This window comes from Rattus norvegicus, chromosome 3, assembly GCF_036323735.1.
Source record: "Rattus norvegicus strain BN/NHsdMcwi chromosome 3, GRCr8, whole genome shotgun sequence".
NCBI classification, from domain to species: domain Eukaryota; kingdom Metazoa; phylum Chordata; class Mammalia; order Rodentia; family Muridae; genus Rattus; species Rattus norvegicus.
The window spans coordinates 148,374,511-148,393,134 of record NC_086021.1 but is presented as its reverse complement, the minus strand read 5'-3'; the positions used below and the strand labels follow the sequence as shown (position 1 = coordinate 148,393,134).

The following is an 18,624-nucleotide window of genomic DNA, read 5'->3' as shown; positions in this document are numbered from 1 at the left end:
AATAATTTCACAAAATCTATAAAAAGAGAGATAGAAATTCTAAAGAAAAACAAATTGAAATGGTTACAATGAAATATATAATGTATCAAAGAAGTTTTATATAAATCCTCATAAATACAATGGATTGTATGGAGAACAGTATCTCAGAGCTTGAAGACGAATTGCATTACATGGTAAGGTAATTGATAAGTTTCTAAAAGTTTGTGAAAAAACATATATCATATTTAGAATAGCACAAGAGGCAAAGCATTTAAAAGTATAGTCATAGAAGAAAAACAAAACAAAATTGTGCCAAGGGAATAGAAATGCTTTCAATAAAACCACAGAGGAGAATTCCCCAAATCTAGAAGATATGCCCATCCAAACACAAGTGGCTCACAGGAACTCCAAACAGAGAAGATCAGAAAGAAACCCTCTTATCACTTCATAGTTGAAACACTAAATAAATAGATCAAAGAAAATATATTGAAATATATGAGAGAGAAGGGACAAGTCACATATAAAAGTAAGTCCATCAGAATAACTGCCGCTTCTCAATGGAAACCCTAGAAACCAGAAGGGCTTGGAAAAGTGTATTTCAGATTCTGAAAGATAACGATGTCAAAAATCAACCCAATATAGTCAGAAAAACTACCATAGCCGAAGTCAGGAAAGTACCGACAACCAAGTTGACATTGCAGTCCACACTCAAAAGAATATTTTGGACTGAAGAAAAAGATAATAGACTCACAGGCCACAGGGAAAATAATAAACAAGACTAAAATAGTTATTAGACAAAATACGAATAAGAAAACACCCACAAACTACATGTCAACAAAGAGAGGGATCAATCAATACAGACCTTGTAATAATAAGTCAACTAATAGTATCAATTACCTTATAAAATGATATGACTAACAGACTAGATTTGAAAGAAAGAAAGAAAGAAAGAAAGAAAGAAAGAAAGAAAGAAAGAAAGAGAGAAAGAAAGGAGGGAGGGAGGGAGGGAGGGAGGAAGGAAGAGCACCTAAGATCAATTCTAAGCACCCACGTCAAGTGACTCAGGGTTCTCTCTAACTTCAAATCCAGGGGATCTGTGATGTCTTATTATGGACTCCGTAGACACCTCACTCACATGTACACACCCACACAGAGACACAAGCATGCAAATAATTTAAAATAAAATAAATCTGAAAGAACAAAACAAGATGTTTAATTAAACTGCCTCTAGGGAACGAAATAAATGCTTTCTTAGGGGAAAGGATGGAAAAGGGGTCTTCCAACCAAATGGGAACAACAACAACCACAACAAATACGCAGGGATTGCTATTCTAATACCAATTTTAAAAACTTCAAATCTAGTCTTTAAAGGTTAAAGGGTGGGAGTCACTTCATGATCAAAGGAACAATCCATGAAGAAAAAATTCAGAGTCCTAAATCTATGCAGATTAAATACAAGGCTCACCCAATTTGATTAAACAAGTATTCCTACGTTTAAAGTCATGGATTAATTCCAACAAAATAAAAGTTTGTGACTTTAACACCTGTTTCCAGAGGCAGATCTATTGAACAAAGATAAACAGAAAAGCACTGGGATTAAATAACATTAAAATTATATAAAATACATGTAAATATATATGCATACACACACATGAAGTTATGACACGTCATAATAATGTTTCTCAAAGAGACACAGATTATATAACAAAAGCCCTAGTGTTAGGATGTGAAACCATCCTTCAAGTTGTCAATCATGATAATCCAAGAGACTCTCAAGCATTACAATCTATTGCTGCTACCCTTGGTTGCTTTCCAGTTATTGAATGTAAGCCCCTACTACTGAAAACACCACATACATGAGCTGAAGGAATTGAGCTAGACTTGATTTAGAAGTCTCCTCCCTGAGGAGTAGTTTATATCTGAGTGTCAGAAGGTGCTATGAAAGCTGGGAAGGGAAGAAAGGAATCAGCAGTCCTATCCATGTGTGTAACACCTATCAACCACCACGATGATCACCATGGCAAAGTATTTCCAGAGGTGCAATACTGGCACTTGTATATTGGAGGTAATCAATAGCCATCTAATTGAACTTATAGCCTGCTCTAGCAGAAAATGCATGCTTGGTACTGTAAATCTAGCTAACTACCCGTGGCTGATGAGGCCATGGATGCTAGAGGTGAACCTCCTTAGGCCACTTTCCTAAACCAAGATAGTTTCCAATTTCATTCCTGTGCCTATATTCACCAGCGTGTGTATCTCTCATCCCTCAACAAAGAGCCTTCATTATGCAGCAGATGGAGATTATTGCAGAAAGCTACAACTGTTCAAAATGGAAAGAACAACAGACTTTAGCGTGTCCAGTCCCACCTGATATACCTACAGCACAAACTGTACACCTATGGCTCAGGGAACACTGTGGAAACAGGAGGGGAGAGATTGTGAGAATGAGAGGACATGGAAATCTACTCTAAGATAGTGTTTTCTATATATGACAGGAGACCTACACCTGTGACCTCTCAGTAATACGGTTGTCAAGCCAGGCATGGTGGCACAAGCCTTTCTTCACAGCACTTGGGAGGAAGAAGCAGGCAGACCCCAGAGTTAAAGATCTGGTCTACAGACTAAGTCCCAGAACAGCCAGGGCTACATGGAGAAATCCTATTTTGAAAAAACAAACAACCAAACAAACAGTATGATTGCCTAAACAAGAGCAGAACAATTATCATGTCAATATGGTTATAGGAAATCCCACAAGTTCCTGCTCCTAGATGAGGAACCATAGGCAAATAATAACCACTGAGACAGAGAATCAATATTGGAAGGAGCCCTCTAATTGGTTATCCAGTCACAAATGACCAGACATAAAAGTACAACACTAAAGGAACTAAGCAAGCGTGTGTGTGTGTGTGTGTGTGTGTGTGTGTGTGTGTGTGTGTGTGTATCTGTGTATGCATGCATATGTGTGTACATACGAACGGTAAAAACTTCAGAATAAGAAGTTATGAATTTGAGATGGAAGCAGGGCATGGAAGGTGTTGGAAAGGGGTCAGGAAGTTTGACATGTGAAATTTCCAGAATAAGGATCCTGCAGTTCTGTAATTACAAAAAATAGTATGAGTAGAAATCAAAAATGTTTACTAGAACTATTCAGAAATTTAAGTCATTTAATACATAAGTTTTTGTAAATAAAATTAAGATGGTATTTTTAAAAATTAAATTAATAATACTTGAAATTGTCTAAGTACACAATTAAAGCCAAAAATAAACAACTTAAATTTAAAAAAATCATAGCTCAAATGAACCTGACAGACACCTACCGATTATTCCACCCAACACACATGATATACATTTTTCTCAGGAGCTCATGGAAATTTCGTCAAGGTAGATCATACATTATAATATAAATACGTTTCAACAAACAAGAACTCAAGTAATTTCATGCATTCTATATGAACACAATAGAATAATACTACAAATTTATACCGATAGGTCATAGAAGAAAAAAAAGTGAAATCAAATATTTCCAGAATTGGATAGACAAAGACACAGAATATCTTAGCTCATGGGATACAATGAAGGTAGTCCTCAGAGGAAAGCTTAAAGTGCACAGTTTAAAAAAAAACCAGTGAGAGGGGCTGGGGATTTAGCTCAGTTGTAGAGCGCTTACCTAGGAAGCGCAAGGCCCTGGGTTCGGTCCCCAGCTCCGAAAAAAAAGAACCAAAAAAAAAAAAAAAAAAGAAAAAAAAATCCAGTGAGATGGCAAATAAACAAGGTAATGCTTCAAGGCACTGGGAAAACAAGAACAAACAAAACATCAATCAGTAGTCAGGGAGGAATAACTAAAATCAAAATATAAGCAACGAAATAAAAAAAAACCAAAAAGTACCAAGAACCAGACAGACAGAAAAGTTGTTGTTTGAAAAGATAAACAAGATTGACAGATCTTTAGCCAAATTCACAAAAAATTCCCAAGATAATAAAAGAGCAGAAAAGGAAGACATTTTCACAAATACCAGAGAAATCCAGAATATGTATAGAACACACCATACAATTTATATTCCAGTGAACTAGAAAATATGAAAGAAATAGATGAATTTCTAAAGCACATGACTACCCACATTTATCCCAAGATGAAAATTTAAAACACTGTAGAAGAAGAAGAAATAAACAACTTCAACAAATCTGTAACAAGCAAGACTGAGCAGTAACTAAAAATCTCTGAATTAAACAAAGTCCAGATGGAGTCAGTGCAGACTTCTAAGAAAAATCAATGTCAATAATCCTCAAATTATTCTGTAATACTTCCAGTTGTTTTTAATGATGCTTTTATTATCCTGATATCAAAACAAGACAAATGTACAACAAAAAGAAATAAAAATGAAAGAAAGAAAGAAAGAAAATTAAAGGCCCAATCTCCTTGTTTAACATAGATATGGAAATTCTGAATAGAAATAATATGCAAACCAAACTCAAGAACACATCATTATTTCAATAGGGCTTTGAGAGAAAAGGTCACTGACAAAATTTAAAATCCTTTCACAATAAAAACCCTGAATAGACTAGGGATTAAGAGAAACAAATCTCAACCTAATATAGAAAGACTATGTGTGACAAACTTATGGTCAACATCATACTAAGTAAAAAGAAAAATTCACAAGATTCCCACTAAGACCAGTAACAAAGAAAGGATTCCCACTCTCCACATCTTGTTCAATATAAAGATTAAAGTCTTAGTTATAGTTAAGCAATAAGATAAGAGAAGGCAATGAGAAGAATACAGATAGGAAACCAAGAAGTTTATCTATCTCTAATTGTATTTGACATGGTTCTATACACAATGAACCACAAAGACTTTGGCCAGGAAACTCTTGGATTGATCAACACTTTTAGCAAAGTGGCAGTTTACAAAACACAAAAATCAACAACAACCATGCTGAAAAAGAAATCCTAAAAATATTCCCATAAAAAATGCCTCAACAAAACAAAAGAAGACAGAAATACCTTGGAATAAACCCAACCAAGGAAGTGAAACAATTTAAATAAAAATTTTAAAACACTGAAGAAGTTAAAGATGGAAAAATCCCTCTTATTAAAGGCAATCTACAAATTCAGTGCACTTCTAATAAAACTTCCAACTTAATTTTAAAAGAATTTAAAAAAAACTTAAATTTCATAAGGAAGCCAAAAGACCTTAAATAGCCAAAGCAATACTGAACTGTCAATCAGAACACTACTGGAGGTGTCAGAATGCCCTGTATCAAGCTATACTACAGGGCCATTTTAATAAAATCAGCATAGGACTGGTACAAGAACAGATAGATCAATGGAATAAAATAGAGGACCCAGACAGAAGTCCATACAACTACTGCCACCTTATTTTTGACAAAGGACTCAAAAATATATATTGGAAAGTAGTATCATCAACAAATGATGTTAAGGAAACTGGATATCGATATTTAGAAAAAAGTAAGTTGATCTTTATCCCTCATCCTGCACAGAAATCAATTTCAAATAGACCAAAGCCTTAAATGATAGTCCTGAAACTACTAGAAGACAAAGTGTGGAGTGCACTTAAAGGTATAGGTACAAGGGCTGGAGGATTACACAGTGGTTAAGAATGCTGCTCTTCCAGAGGATCTGAGTTTAATCCCTACCCACATCAGGTAGTTTACAACTGTCTGCAATTCCAGCTCCAGGAGATCTGATGCATTCTTCTGGCTTCCAAGGATGCATGAATTAACATAGCAGACCTTCAAACAGACATTCCCATGTACTCATAAATAAAAATAAGCCTTTAAAAAAGACATAGACACAGATAAGGACTCTATGAACAAGACTCCGCTCATTCATGAAAAAGGCCAATGGTGAACAAGTAGCATCTCATAAAATTAAAAATCTTTTGTTCTGTAGTGGAAATTGTTGACCAAGTCTTTGCCAGCTGTACATCTTACATACGATTAATATGTAGAATCTACATATAACTAAAAAAAAAACAAGAAAACAGATGACCCACTTAGTGAGTGGACTGAAGGACTGAATAGAGAGGTCTCAAAAGAAGAACTAGAGATAGAAAATAACTATTTTTTAAAGTGTACTTGGCTACCAGGAAAATGAAAATGAAAAAAAAATTGAGATTCTCCACTATTCCAGGCTACTATAAAGAAAACACCAGACTAGAAAGCCTTCCGCATTTGCTTGTGTTAGGAATGGATATAAACTGGTGTAACTGCTGTTGAAAGTAGTGTGGGAGTTACTCAAGAAGTTAAAGATAACACAAGGTTGCAATATGACTGAGCTATAGAATGCCTGGGTATACACAGAAGGACTCTGTCCTACAACAGAAATACTCTTCCATGTTCATTGTGGCTCTACTCACCATAGCAAGGTGTTCATCAACAGAGTAATGACTAATGAAGATGTGGTACATATGCCCAACAGAACTTTTATGTGGGAAAAAATAATGAAATTATGAATTTTGTAGAAAGATCTGGAGGTATCCCAGGCCAAGCAAGAGAAGTACCACATGTTCTCCCTTTTATGTTGATCCTAGCTATGAATTTTTAAAGTAGTGTCATTAACACTGAATGCTGATAAAGGCTAGAATGATAGAAGGGGGCCATTAGAAGGAGAAAGCGAGAAAGAGAACACGTGATGTGAAGAAGGAAACACTGGAAGTAGAAAGGTCTAAGGAAACCACAAGTAAGAAGATAGGGACATGGTGGGAAATAGGTAACCAAAGCCAGGGATCTATTGAAACCCCAATGTAAATATACCATTTTATAGGTTATTTAAAAATACATTAAAGAGCTTGAGTGGAGGTACCCTCCATGGGTGGATGATGGTCCTCCTAGAAGCTCTGTGTTATTGAACGAAAATCCTAGCTGGGTGTGGTGGTGCACACCTGTTATTCCAGCACTCAGAAGGCAGAGGCAGGCAGATCTCTGTGAGTTTGAGGCCAGCCTGACTTACCAAGCGAGTCCAGGACATTCAGGATTGTTACATAGAGAGTCCCTGGAAACCACAAAAAAAGAAAGGAGAGGAGAGGAGAAGAGAGGAGAGGGGAAGGGAGGAGAGGGGAGGGGAGAGAGAGACAGAGACAGAGACAGAGACAGAGACAGAGAGAGAGAGAGAGAGAGAGAGAGAGAGAGAATCCCAGAGCCAGGTATGGGATACAAGTTAGTGGCCGGTGAGGCCCTGTAAGCTCCCCAAACAGCACAAGTTACCGTTGTCTCCCAAAAGGACTAAAGTCGATGACAAGCATGACGGCTCCCCCTGTCCATTCAGAGAACTAGAATTGAAACCCTCCTTTTTGATGGATAAGTCATGCAGAGAGCAGACATTTCCTTTTGACAGTAGATCTTCAATTTCTCAAAGACCACCCAATTATTCGTGATTGAATTATCCGGAGACACACTAATTTAGAATGTTTCCTTATTAATGCCAATGTCTTATAGATGTTGGGGAGACTGACACATCCTCCACTGTTCAAGAGATACTGAGAAAAGCACTGAATCTATACTGCAGCTCTTGAGTACAGCTTCTCTACAAGAAAAGACAGGCTGCTACCTTCAGGAATTATTGGAGAAGCATTAAAAGCTAGATATTTTTGACTTCGAATCTGACGTGTCTTTTACGAACTAAAGGCCTACGAGAGAGGCATTAGTCTTCTCTAAGAAGTACACTTCTCATCTGCTGAAGCAAACATATCATCTTTGCAACCCATCAAGAATCATGTAAACAGACTGATGAAATACAGAGACTCTGCACGCTGCTGTCTGTTGTTAAAGGTGTGATCGCTGTCATCACAGTGAAAATACTCTTAGCCTGACAGACGCCTAACAGCAAACTCACTGCAGTGTGGAACAGAGTGGCTATGAGGAAACTTCTTCAAGCACGGGATGATCGAGGAACTGACTTACTGCCCTGATGTAAGTCAGGTGCCCGGAGATTGTTCTTGCTGCAGTTGTCTGTAAGTGATGATGGAGGATTGCTTGTTTGCGTGTTTGTCTTGTTCTAGGGAAGAAGACTGAATACATCCTGTGACAGAAAACTATGTTTTACTTTGATTATAAGAAATAATTTAACTGAAGAAATATCTTCTGCTCAAGCTACAAAATTGTATCTCTTGGCACTCCAGCATCCATTGTGCCATATATCTAAGTATCTAAGGTGTCCGACATTATTAATAGAATCACCTTCCTTAAGCATCATTTGGATATCCTCCTTACCCGGAACTGATACAGGAACACTCACAGAGTCCTTCTGTATCTAACACTACCCTCGCCCTAAGACTCCATTAACTATAAACTTAACAACAGAGCAACTTAGGATCATACTTACAAAGGCTGAGTTTAGAAATGGGCTGTCAGTAAAGTGTTTGCTTAGCAAGCAAGGTCCTTAGTGTAACTCCCATGAAAGAAAGAAATAAGACAGGTAGGAAGTTAGAGGGGAAGGGAGAATGGGGCAAAAAGTAAAGAATGGAATCTTGCTTAAATTGCAGAATGTTTACAGTATCATCTAAGAGATTATTAACTAGTCACCCCACTATGCCATGGAACACTAGGAATCCTACCTAATTATATCCTGTATATATCTATTTAAAAGTGTCACACCTATGTGCATGTATGTGTGTGTGAGTATGTGTGTGTGTGCATGTGTGTGTGTGTGTGCATGTGCGTGCATGTGTGTATGCAGGTACATACACCCTTGCATGTATGGCAGTCAGAAGTGGGAATCAGAGCTCCAGGAGCTGCAGGCATTTGCAGGATACCTGGCTTATTATGTGGGTGCTGGGATCTTAACCTTAGTCTTTATGATCATACAGTAAGAGCTCTTAGCCGCTAAGCCATCTCTCCAGTCCTACTTGTGTATATTTCTCAGTAACTAGAAGAAAAAGTTTTAAAATCTCCACACATTAAAAAAATGATATGCTTAAGATAACATATAAGTTGCTTACTCTGCTTTGTTATTACATATCATAAACATGTATCAAAATTTACACTATCGTTCATAAATATAACATGTCAAATTTTGTGTCAAAAGAGACACAAAATATATCATCTAAATAATAGTAGTTACTGTTTAAAGCTCTCTAAATTTTCTGATGCACCCAGAGGCAGAAGACACTGAATGTGATAGGCTCTTATTCAAAATGATAATACTGTAATCACCAGGATACTTTAATACACAATTTAACAAACTTAACATAGTAAACATGAAGTAAATTCCATTTCATTTTCTTCGGATTTAATTAGAGTCAAATTTATATTGTGCAAACATATTTATTGTGACAACTGCCATATATTAAAATACAACTAGATTAAAAAGTGATAAAGAGACCTAGAAAGCGATGGTTGGAGCATACAGGAAACACTGTTTCCAAGCAAGTCCGCAAGCTGTGCTGTTTCACCTATACACTATAGAGCATGCTAATTAATTTCAGTTTTTTAAACTTAATTATCATTGCTTTTCTACTGCTAGATAACCAATCCTCTCTCTATAGCCTAGCTCAATTCTAAACTGAAAGGTCCATTTACAGAAAAAAGAGACTGAATATGGATAAACAGATGCCTAAGTATATGTTTGAATAATCACAAATAAAGAGTATTTACTGCAATGAAATTGTGAACCCTTTGGAAATTGCTGAGCACAGACAGAGGTAGTGATTCAAGTTCATATAAATTAAGAGGTGAATGCTGATAGATCTTTATCTCTGTAACTTTGATACCAGCCTGAGCTATGGAGCGAGATCAAGGTCACCTGAAAACAAAAATCCATCTGAGAGCAAATGAAAATCCACTGTTCATTAACTATCTCTAAGACTTTCTGAGCATGTCCTTCCACAGACCAGAAGGCCCGAGCTCTATCTCATTTGTTATAAGAAGAAGTTGAAAACCCTTCCTACACATTTTCTCCCTCTGCATGAAAACCAAGCATCAGGTTTCCTTTCTAGGAGCCAATGCAATGCTCCAGCTAGAAATTGTTCAGTTGCTTGCTTTAATTTTAATTAGCCTGATGCCGAACACAAGGAATTCTGCAGATTATACTTCATCCTATGGGCATTCTGTATCTTTCCGGCAGTATGAAAGGATTAGAGAGTGAGAGAACACATCAGTGGGGGGCTCACCTAACCTCTGCCCATGTTTTCCCCATCCCTTTCTCTGTCTTTGACTAGGGTAGAGTCTCCGTTCTCATATTTTTCTTTAAGAGTACAATGCCTTGCACTGAGGTGATATCAAGGGAACATCTGATGAATAAGTAAATAAATGAGAGTTAAACAACAGCCTCCACTCCTTTCCTTAAAGACTTTCCAGCGCGAGTGTGTAATTAACCACCAGATGCCTAGTTAAGCCATTAAGGCACATCTCAGTCTCCCAGAAACATCAAAACACGTAAACTAGTTCTTTGGAAACCTCTTAAACAACACTTTAAGTGTGTTCCTTCAATAAGTTGTTCCTTGAATATGTCTCTGTCCTTGGTGTGTAAAAGTGTTACCAGGATTTCATGAGTATCATTACTGTCACTTGGGCTCCAAATCGATTTCTCAGTCTATATCAACTCAGCATTCTCATTACCAATTGATTATCTTCTTTAAAGGCTCTGAGGTAAGCAAGCTCCTTCCTGGTCTAACAACTGTCACCCATGAAACCAGGAACAAGTCCACACCCACAATAGTGCCTCACAAATAATATTAATTGAACTGAGCTTAGAGTTTTCTCTCACAGAAGATGTGTTAGTTTTGAAAAGTTCCAACCAATTAGGAAAAAGGTGCCTGAAGATAGCTACTATTGTCAATTTAACACATAAGAGTCATGAAAAGTAGATGATGGCACTTCAACTGCAAAGGAAATAGAAGCTTGGATAACCACAATTGGCCCTTTCACTAGTCCCCAGAGCTCTCAGTCAAAGCTATCTCATGGCAGAAACTGAATGGTTCTCAGATAAAGGTCCACAGATACCAGAGCATACTCAAGAATCTTTAGACTTTTTACTTTCTTGGGAAAATTCTGAATCTGTAGTGCCACCTTACATAAATTTATGACTCGCATAGAAAAAAATAAAGGTATCAATGGTATGAAAAGAAATGGGGAACTTGAACCCTACTTCAGCCATACATGGTATTAGTGAGATTTAGGCACAAGTCAACCTAACAATTTTGAATTTATTAAGGTCAGCAAGATGAACAGAAAAAAAATAGATCTTGGATCTCAGAATGAATGAGTCTTGTTTGGTAAAGCAAAAAGGCAAATTTTATGTCTTTCAAAGTTAAAACGAGCAAATGCTATCAAGAACAAGGCCTCTAAACAGTTGGTTATCATGTTTATGGTTATGCATGGTTATCAGTTTCAAAATGGAGTTACAAAGGCCAAACCCTGATAGATGAAGGGGGAGTATTCACACGATTTGCCTGACAACATCGCATGATGGTTAGTACTGACTGTCAATTTGACAGGATCCAAAACCACAGAGAAGATAACTCTGAGAGTCTGCATGGAATTTCAGGGTGATCCCACCCAAAAAGTCAATATCTTTAATAGGGTTATTTGATTCTCTGGAGTCTAACTTCTTGAGTTCTTTGTATATATTGGGTATTAGCCCTCTGTAGGATGTAGTATTGGTAAAGATCTTTTCCCAATCTGTTGATTGCCATTTAGTCCTAATGTCAGTGTCCTTTGCCTTACAGAAGCTTTGCAATTCTATGAAGTCCTATTTGTTGATTGTTAATGGCATAAGCCATTGGTGTTCTGTTCAGGAAATTTTCCACAGTGCCCATGTGTTCAAGGCTCTTCCCCACTTTTCATCTATAGTTTGAATGTATCTGGTTTTATATGGAGATCCTTGATCCGCTTGGACTTGAGCTTTGTACAGGGCAATAAGAATGGATCTATTTGCATTTTTCTACATGCTGACCCCCAGTTGAACCATTACCATTTGTTGAAATGCTGTCTTTTTTTCACTGGATAGTTTTTGATCATTGTCAAAGATCAAGTGACCATAGGTGTCGGGGTACAGAGTTAAACAAAGGATTCTCAGCTGAACAATATCAAACAGCTGAGAAGCACTTAAAGAAATGTTCAACACCCTTAGTCATCAGGGAAATGCAAATCAAAACAACCCTGAGATTCCACCTCACACCAGTCAGAATGGCTAAGAGCAAAAACTCAAGTGACAACAGATGCTGATGAGGATGTGGAAAAAGAGGAACACTCCTCCATTGTTAGTGTAATTGCAAGCTCGTACAATGATTCTGGAAATCAGTCTGGAGGTTCCTCAGAAAATTGGACATTGCACTACCTGAGGACCCAACTAAACTACTCCTGGTCATATACCTAAAAGATGCTCCAACATATAACAAGGACACATGCTCCACTATGTTCATAGCAGCCTTATTTATAATAGCCAGAAGCTAGAAAGAACCCAGATGTCCTTCAACAGAGGTGTGGATTCAGAAAATGTGGTACATTTACACAATGGAGTACTACTCAGCTATTAAAACAATCATGTTATGAAATTCTTAGGCAAGTGGATAGAACTAGAAACTATCATCCTGTGTGAGGTAACCCAATCACAAAAAAGAACACATGGTCTGCTCTCACTGATAAGTGGCTATTAGCCCAAAAGCTCGAATTACCCAAGATACAATCCACAGAGCACATGTAGCTCAAGAAGAACTAAAGTGTGGATGCTTCAGTACTTCTTAAAAGGGGGAACAAAAACATTCATAGGAGGAGATATGGAGACAAAGTTTGGAGCAGAAACTGGAGGAATGGCGAATCACAGCCTGCCCCACCTTTGAATCCAGCCCATATACATTTAGCCACCAAACCCAGACAATATTGAGGATGCTAAGAATTGCATGCTGACAGGAGCCTGATATAGCTGTCTCCTGAGAGGCTCTGTCAGAGCATGACAAATACAGAAGGGGATGCTCATAGACAACCATTGAACTAAGAATGGGTACCTATTGGAAGAGTTAGAGAAAGGATTAAAGGAACTAAAGGGGTTTGCAAGCCCATAAGAACAACAATACCACCAACCAGAGCGCCAAAGAACTAAACCACCATCCAAGAGTACACATGGATAGACCCATGGCTCTGGCTGCATATGTAGTGGAAGATGGCCTTGTTAGGCACCAATGGGAGAAGTCCTTGGTCCTACCAAGGCTAAACCCTCCCTCCCCCCAGTGTAGGGGAATGTCAGTGTGGGGAGGCAGGAAGGGGTGGTACGAACACCCTCATAGAAGGGGGAAGGGCTATGGGATAGGAAGTTTATGGACAGAAAATCTGGAAAGGGATAACATTTGAAATGTAAATTAAAATCCAACAGAAGAAAAGAAAAGAAGGGAAAATATTTTTATTTATTACCTTTTACATTTCATGTTTCTAAAATCAATGCAGAACTGTGACTCATTTTCTTGTCTATTGTAGGTGGCAGTTAAAATTCAGTTAAAGTTAACCGGTTTTAATTGGGCAATGATAAAAAAGTCAATGTCATCTTTCCATGATCTGGGGTCCAGAAGAGAATACAAAGCAAAGAGTAAGCTGAACACCCAAATTCATCTGTCCCTTTCTCTAAACCATGCATGTGGTATGAGTAGCGATCCTGTGGTCCTGACTATATTTTCATTGTTATAATAGCCCATGCCTTGAGCCTGGGCACCAAAATAAATCCTTTCTTTCACAAGTGGCTTTTGATAGATATTTTGTCACAGCAATCAGAAAACTAATTAATAACATATATCATAAAGACAGTGGATTTCTTGCAGGAGCACTTTCTTTAGTTCACTGTCTCCCAAACTTACTAAAGGAAATAGACTGCTGTGAGTTTTAAGCTGTGTTTACTTGCTATTTGAAGCCAGTTAACAACTAGAGCTTACCAGCACTCACACTACCACAGGAATCAATAAACTTCTTTCAGACCACCTCCCCTTGCCCCAGCCTTTCTTCTCTTTGGGAGGATGTACACCATGGCACATATGTGGAAGTCAGAAAATATCTGTGAGTGAAATGTCACCTTCTGCTTCGTTGGGGTTGAACAGCTCTCATTGTCTATGCCACATGCTGCATGTTCTAGGCTCTGAGCACCTGTCCTGTTTGCACCTCCCGTCTCAGTATAGGAGTGCTGGAATATTGATGCACATCCCTTTTGCCATGTAAGTTGAGTGCCTAGTGCTCTTACTCACGGACCCATCTTCCTGGTCACCTTTTCTATTTTCCCCAGGAAAACCCCAGCCCTCCCTTCTTTTCTTGGTGATTCCATAGCCAACACTACTTGTGTGTCCTATATTGCAACCTTGTGTTTATTCCCAAGTACAAGTACATTTGTGTGACTTTGACAGGATCATCTAGAAAGTTGTTGACATTCCTAAACATAAATTCAACAATAAGAAAAAAGGTAGAGTTATCAAATGTCAGGTACTTTGGCAAAAGTCAGGCATCAATTATGTTATCCATCCTACCCCCCACATACATATACCTATGTGATTCACCCTTTAGAAGCACAAAAATTAGTTCCCAGTCTCACTACTTGAGTTGGAGATTCACAATTCACAGGAGAAAGATATGGAATTAGAACTCTAAATTCCTTTGAAAGGACCAAAGATGAAAGCCAGAAAAGAAAGATGTGTACCGGGTTTGTACCGGGTTCACTCCTCAGCTCTGGGAAAAAAAGAGAAAGATATGTATTTAAATAATATGAATATAGCACATCTTGTAAGTGAATATAGAGCTGAAGCCATTTATATAGCAAAACAAGAAGGAAAAGGATTAAGGAACGTAAAGATCACTTAACCAGAGTCTCCTGTAGTTTTACACTACATACGGCATGTATTAGGTTGCATCCATGTGACAACCAACATTAGTCAGACAGTAGGACACTTATGCTCTAGCACATCAGACCTGGATGATATCCTCATTTTAAGGAAATTACAACACAACAAATCCAGTTATTTAGAGGAGTCTGAATAGAATTATGAAGGGCCATGATACTATAATTATAAAGGAAAATGAAGTTAAGAAAGTAAGAGAAATATGGCTTTGCAAAGAGAAGCAAGGGACCTGTATTCATACATCGGGATGGCTGCCAGGTCTAGAAGATTTGGTGAGATGATCTAGAAGTGGTAATCATTACAACCGAGAAGAGAGTCAGAGAGGAATATTTTATTTCGGGTTAGAGGGCATATTCTAACCATTAAATCTACCTGGGAAAGAAATCAGTATGTTGAGATGTGTGAGAGGTGTGTGTGTGTGTGTGTGTGTGTGTGTGTGTACTTATTTTTTCTTAACAGAGTATCACTCCTGGCTGTTCTTGAACTTATAGTCCTCCTCCTTCAGCCTCCCAAACTCTAGGATTACAAATATGTACTACCACACTCAGCTGTATGTACTGCTTCTGAGAAAAATTTGCCCAATAGTAAACCCTTAACATATTTATGGCTCTAGTATGATTTCAAATTTACTTCATGTTTTTTCTATAATGCAGATGGTACAAAACAAATTACTTTATGTGTATCAGTTTTTAGTGCCCTGCCTTATAATCTCTTCATGGATATAATACGTATTAATTCCTATTAGTAGATGAAATGCTTATGTAATATTGACAAAGAATGAGAGAACCACCTATAAGAATATTTCCCAGAATTAGAATTAGCAGGGGTAAAGAGGAGGTTTTCAATACAACAAACTATAACTATAATAAAAATTATTAAAACGTGGCATTAAAAATAAATTATTTTATCTGTGAGGTTGAAGAGAATCTGACTTTCGAAATCCAGCATATTTAAAGAGTGGATTCAGCATTACAAAAGTGTGAGTGCTAGTGAGAAAATATTCATCACTCTTACTTCATTAATATCTATTGTGTAACAAAGCACAAAGGAACTGTAAAAGAGCATTTTCATATAATTTTTCTTAAAAATCAACTTTAATTTAAAAAGCCCTCAACTTTTTAATATATCCTTTATCCCCTTTATCTTTCTTATTTATTCTGATAAGAATGATAAGACCTATATTGTCAGTGTTATCTTTAAAAAAGAAAAAAAGTGAGAGTAAGTCAGCTTTGTGATTTATTTAAGCCAAAGACTCCTCTATTCCTGGGAGTACCCTTCTGCTCGGTGATGCGGATCGACACATTTCAGCTCTGAGATGACAGATACCAGCACATTTCCCTAATCAAGCTCCATCTAAACCCAGAGTCCTTGCATTCTCACTCCCACACTAGGATTCCCTGCATTATAATGTGCCTTCTCAGTGATACCCCATGTTTCTATGGCTAGTTCAATGTCTTCTTGGTTGTTCTGCGTGTTATGTAGGTCAGTTTACAAGGTTGGCACTAATTTTCACATACAATAGGGCAATGCAAAATTCACAACAAGCCCTAACAAAGCAGCTCATATCTCCAAATCTTGATTATACTGTGCTGAAGAAGTCCTCTGGGGCACTTTAATTTGTTTAGAGACTAGCTTGCAACCCTTGATGGCCATTAGCAATACGCTCAAGTCCCTGTGTGTTATTGCCAACACACACATTGTGGGATAATTGCTGGCACTGTGCTCTGGTATTCCAACCATGATGCTGATATTTATCTGTCTTGGTTAAGGCTTCCATGGGAACAGATAGCTTGTTTTTGAAGGGATGGAAAAAAGGACACAGGAAAGAGAGGAAACAATAATTGAAAGTATGTGTGCAATGTAATAGTATAAGTTAATTGATATTGCAGGGAAATCTATTTAGCACTGTAATTTTAAATGAATATTTCATATTCATTGTACTATTTTGAAGACCTAAGAAATTTTGGAACAGACCACTGACACTGTAGGGGCAGGTCCTTTTAAAAGAAGGATTCACTCTGATGTTTCTATTATTAAAGGAATAATTTCAGATTATCAACAATTCATAAAACGGAACGCTACTGTTTCAATATCATCTACAAGACATTTAACATCTGACTTGAAATTTTTCCTGAAAAATAAAAAAGAGCAAGAAAACAATGGTTCTAAGCCTAACAACTCACTCGTTTACAATGGCCACAGAGGACAGAGGGTTGCATAGCAAAGCAAACACACAAGGGAGTAAAGAAGTGACCCTAGTTTGCCTCAAGGTGAACATGGAGGGTGCAACAGTGGGGAACCTTCAAAACTGACAGCAGTGTGTAGGCTTTTGGGGTACCAATTCAAATAAACAAAAAACCTTTTTAAGACAAATGAAGTCTGATTATGATCCCTATTGGATAATATTAAGGCATCAAGTGTTGATTTAATCAACTAAGATACTATTATTACAGCCATGAAAGAAATGTCTTGTGATAGACAAAGGAAGAAGGAACATGGAATCTATAATTGATTTCATATGCTTTAGTGTTGACCATAAAGAAACCCAATGAGACAGTGAGGAAGGTTTTGCTGACCCCTGAGTCCAGGGATACTTACATAAGGGGTCACTGCAAAATTATTTATGTTCAACATGTGCTTGGACTGAAGAAGGACAACATGTTAGGTATGCTAACATAGATATGGGGAAACCAAGGAGGCCTCACCCTACATAAGGAGCTACAGGCAAAAAGAGTGCTGAGCACTGGAGAAAGTCTTCCCAGGGAAGAGTCCACTAAGTGGTTATCCAAAAATCAGCTCTGAAAACACACATTCAAGTAACACTGGACAGACTGGACACGTTTATTTATGTATGTAGGAATATAAATATATCAGCAAGTTAAAAAGAGGCCATAAATTTGACAGAGCAAAGGGCAAAGAGAATTATGAGACAGTTTTGAGGGAGGAAAGGTAAGGGAGGAAAGGTATAATTACATCATAATCCCAACCACTAAAACCCTGCTCAGTCTTACAGGTACAGGTCACGGACCTGCATCGCTCCCTATCTTGTTATCCTCCTTCTCTCTTCCTAAGAGTCTAACACATGCTCTGATGTACTTATCACTGACGCCTGCTCCCATGTGGTTGACTTATTGACATTGTGCTACATAAGTTCTCTGACCTCTGCAACATCTGAGCTACTCTAACTTGTTTTCCTAAGCGTTGCTAGCACTAAGAATTACTTGTTTCATGTTCCTAAACTATCTCCTTCCAGTTAATTTCTCTTATAGAACACTTGTAATTCCAAAACAAAAATTCACTTCTACATCTATATCAAAAGCTAACAAACTTCTAATCTTCAGAGACATAAACACCTTATGATAACAGTTCCAGGTAGATATTCCAAGTGAACTTTAATCCTTTAACTTGAAATTACAATAATTGTCTTTCTTCCTTACTCCCTTTGAAAATATTTTTAGTAACACTACAATGGATTCAGACACCCAAATCAGAAACGGAGTCATCCTACTCTGATCAACCTTCCTACCTAACCTATGGTCTTCACTGTGTACATTCTGTCCCCAAATCTACCATCAGAGTACAGAGTACTTTGGGGACTCACCACTTACTGCAAGATTACAGGAGCCTCCAAGATACCTTTGCATCTGCCTGGTTGGCTTCTTTCACTACTTTGAAGGTTTTGCACATCTTACAGGTTATTCAAAGCATCAAATCGTATCCTCTCTCCATCCCTCGGTTTGTGGTACTTCCTCTACCTGGAAAAGGCTCCACTCTTCCACCTCTATCAGTAAAGAAACATTTGGTCTTAATCTCATCTG

General features: G+C 37.6%; 1 protein-coding gene across 10 annotated transcripts in view; it reads right to left on the bottom strand.

Annotated features, from left to right (window-relative positions):
* Positions 1 to 18,624, bottom strand: part of Macrod2 (mono-ADP ribosylhydrolase 2) — a 2,017,257-nt gene that overhangs the window by 1,797,943 nt on the left and 200,690 nt on the right. The window contains exon 4 of one of the 10 annotated variants that reach the window (XR_010064912.1): positions 1 to 18,624. This exon is cut by the window's left edge and continues 35,482 nt beyond it. The exons of 8 other annotated variants lie outside the window; for them this stretch is intronic. The gene's annotated coding sequence lies outside the window, so the exon portion shown is untranslated. One more of the 10 variants, XR_010064913.1, reaches the window with a different exon arrangement.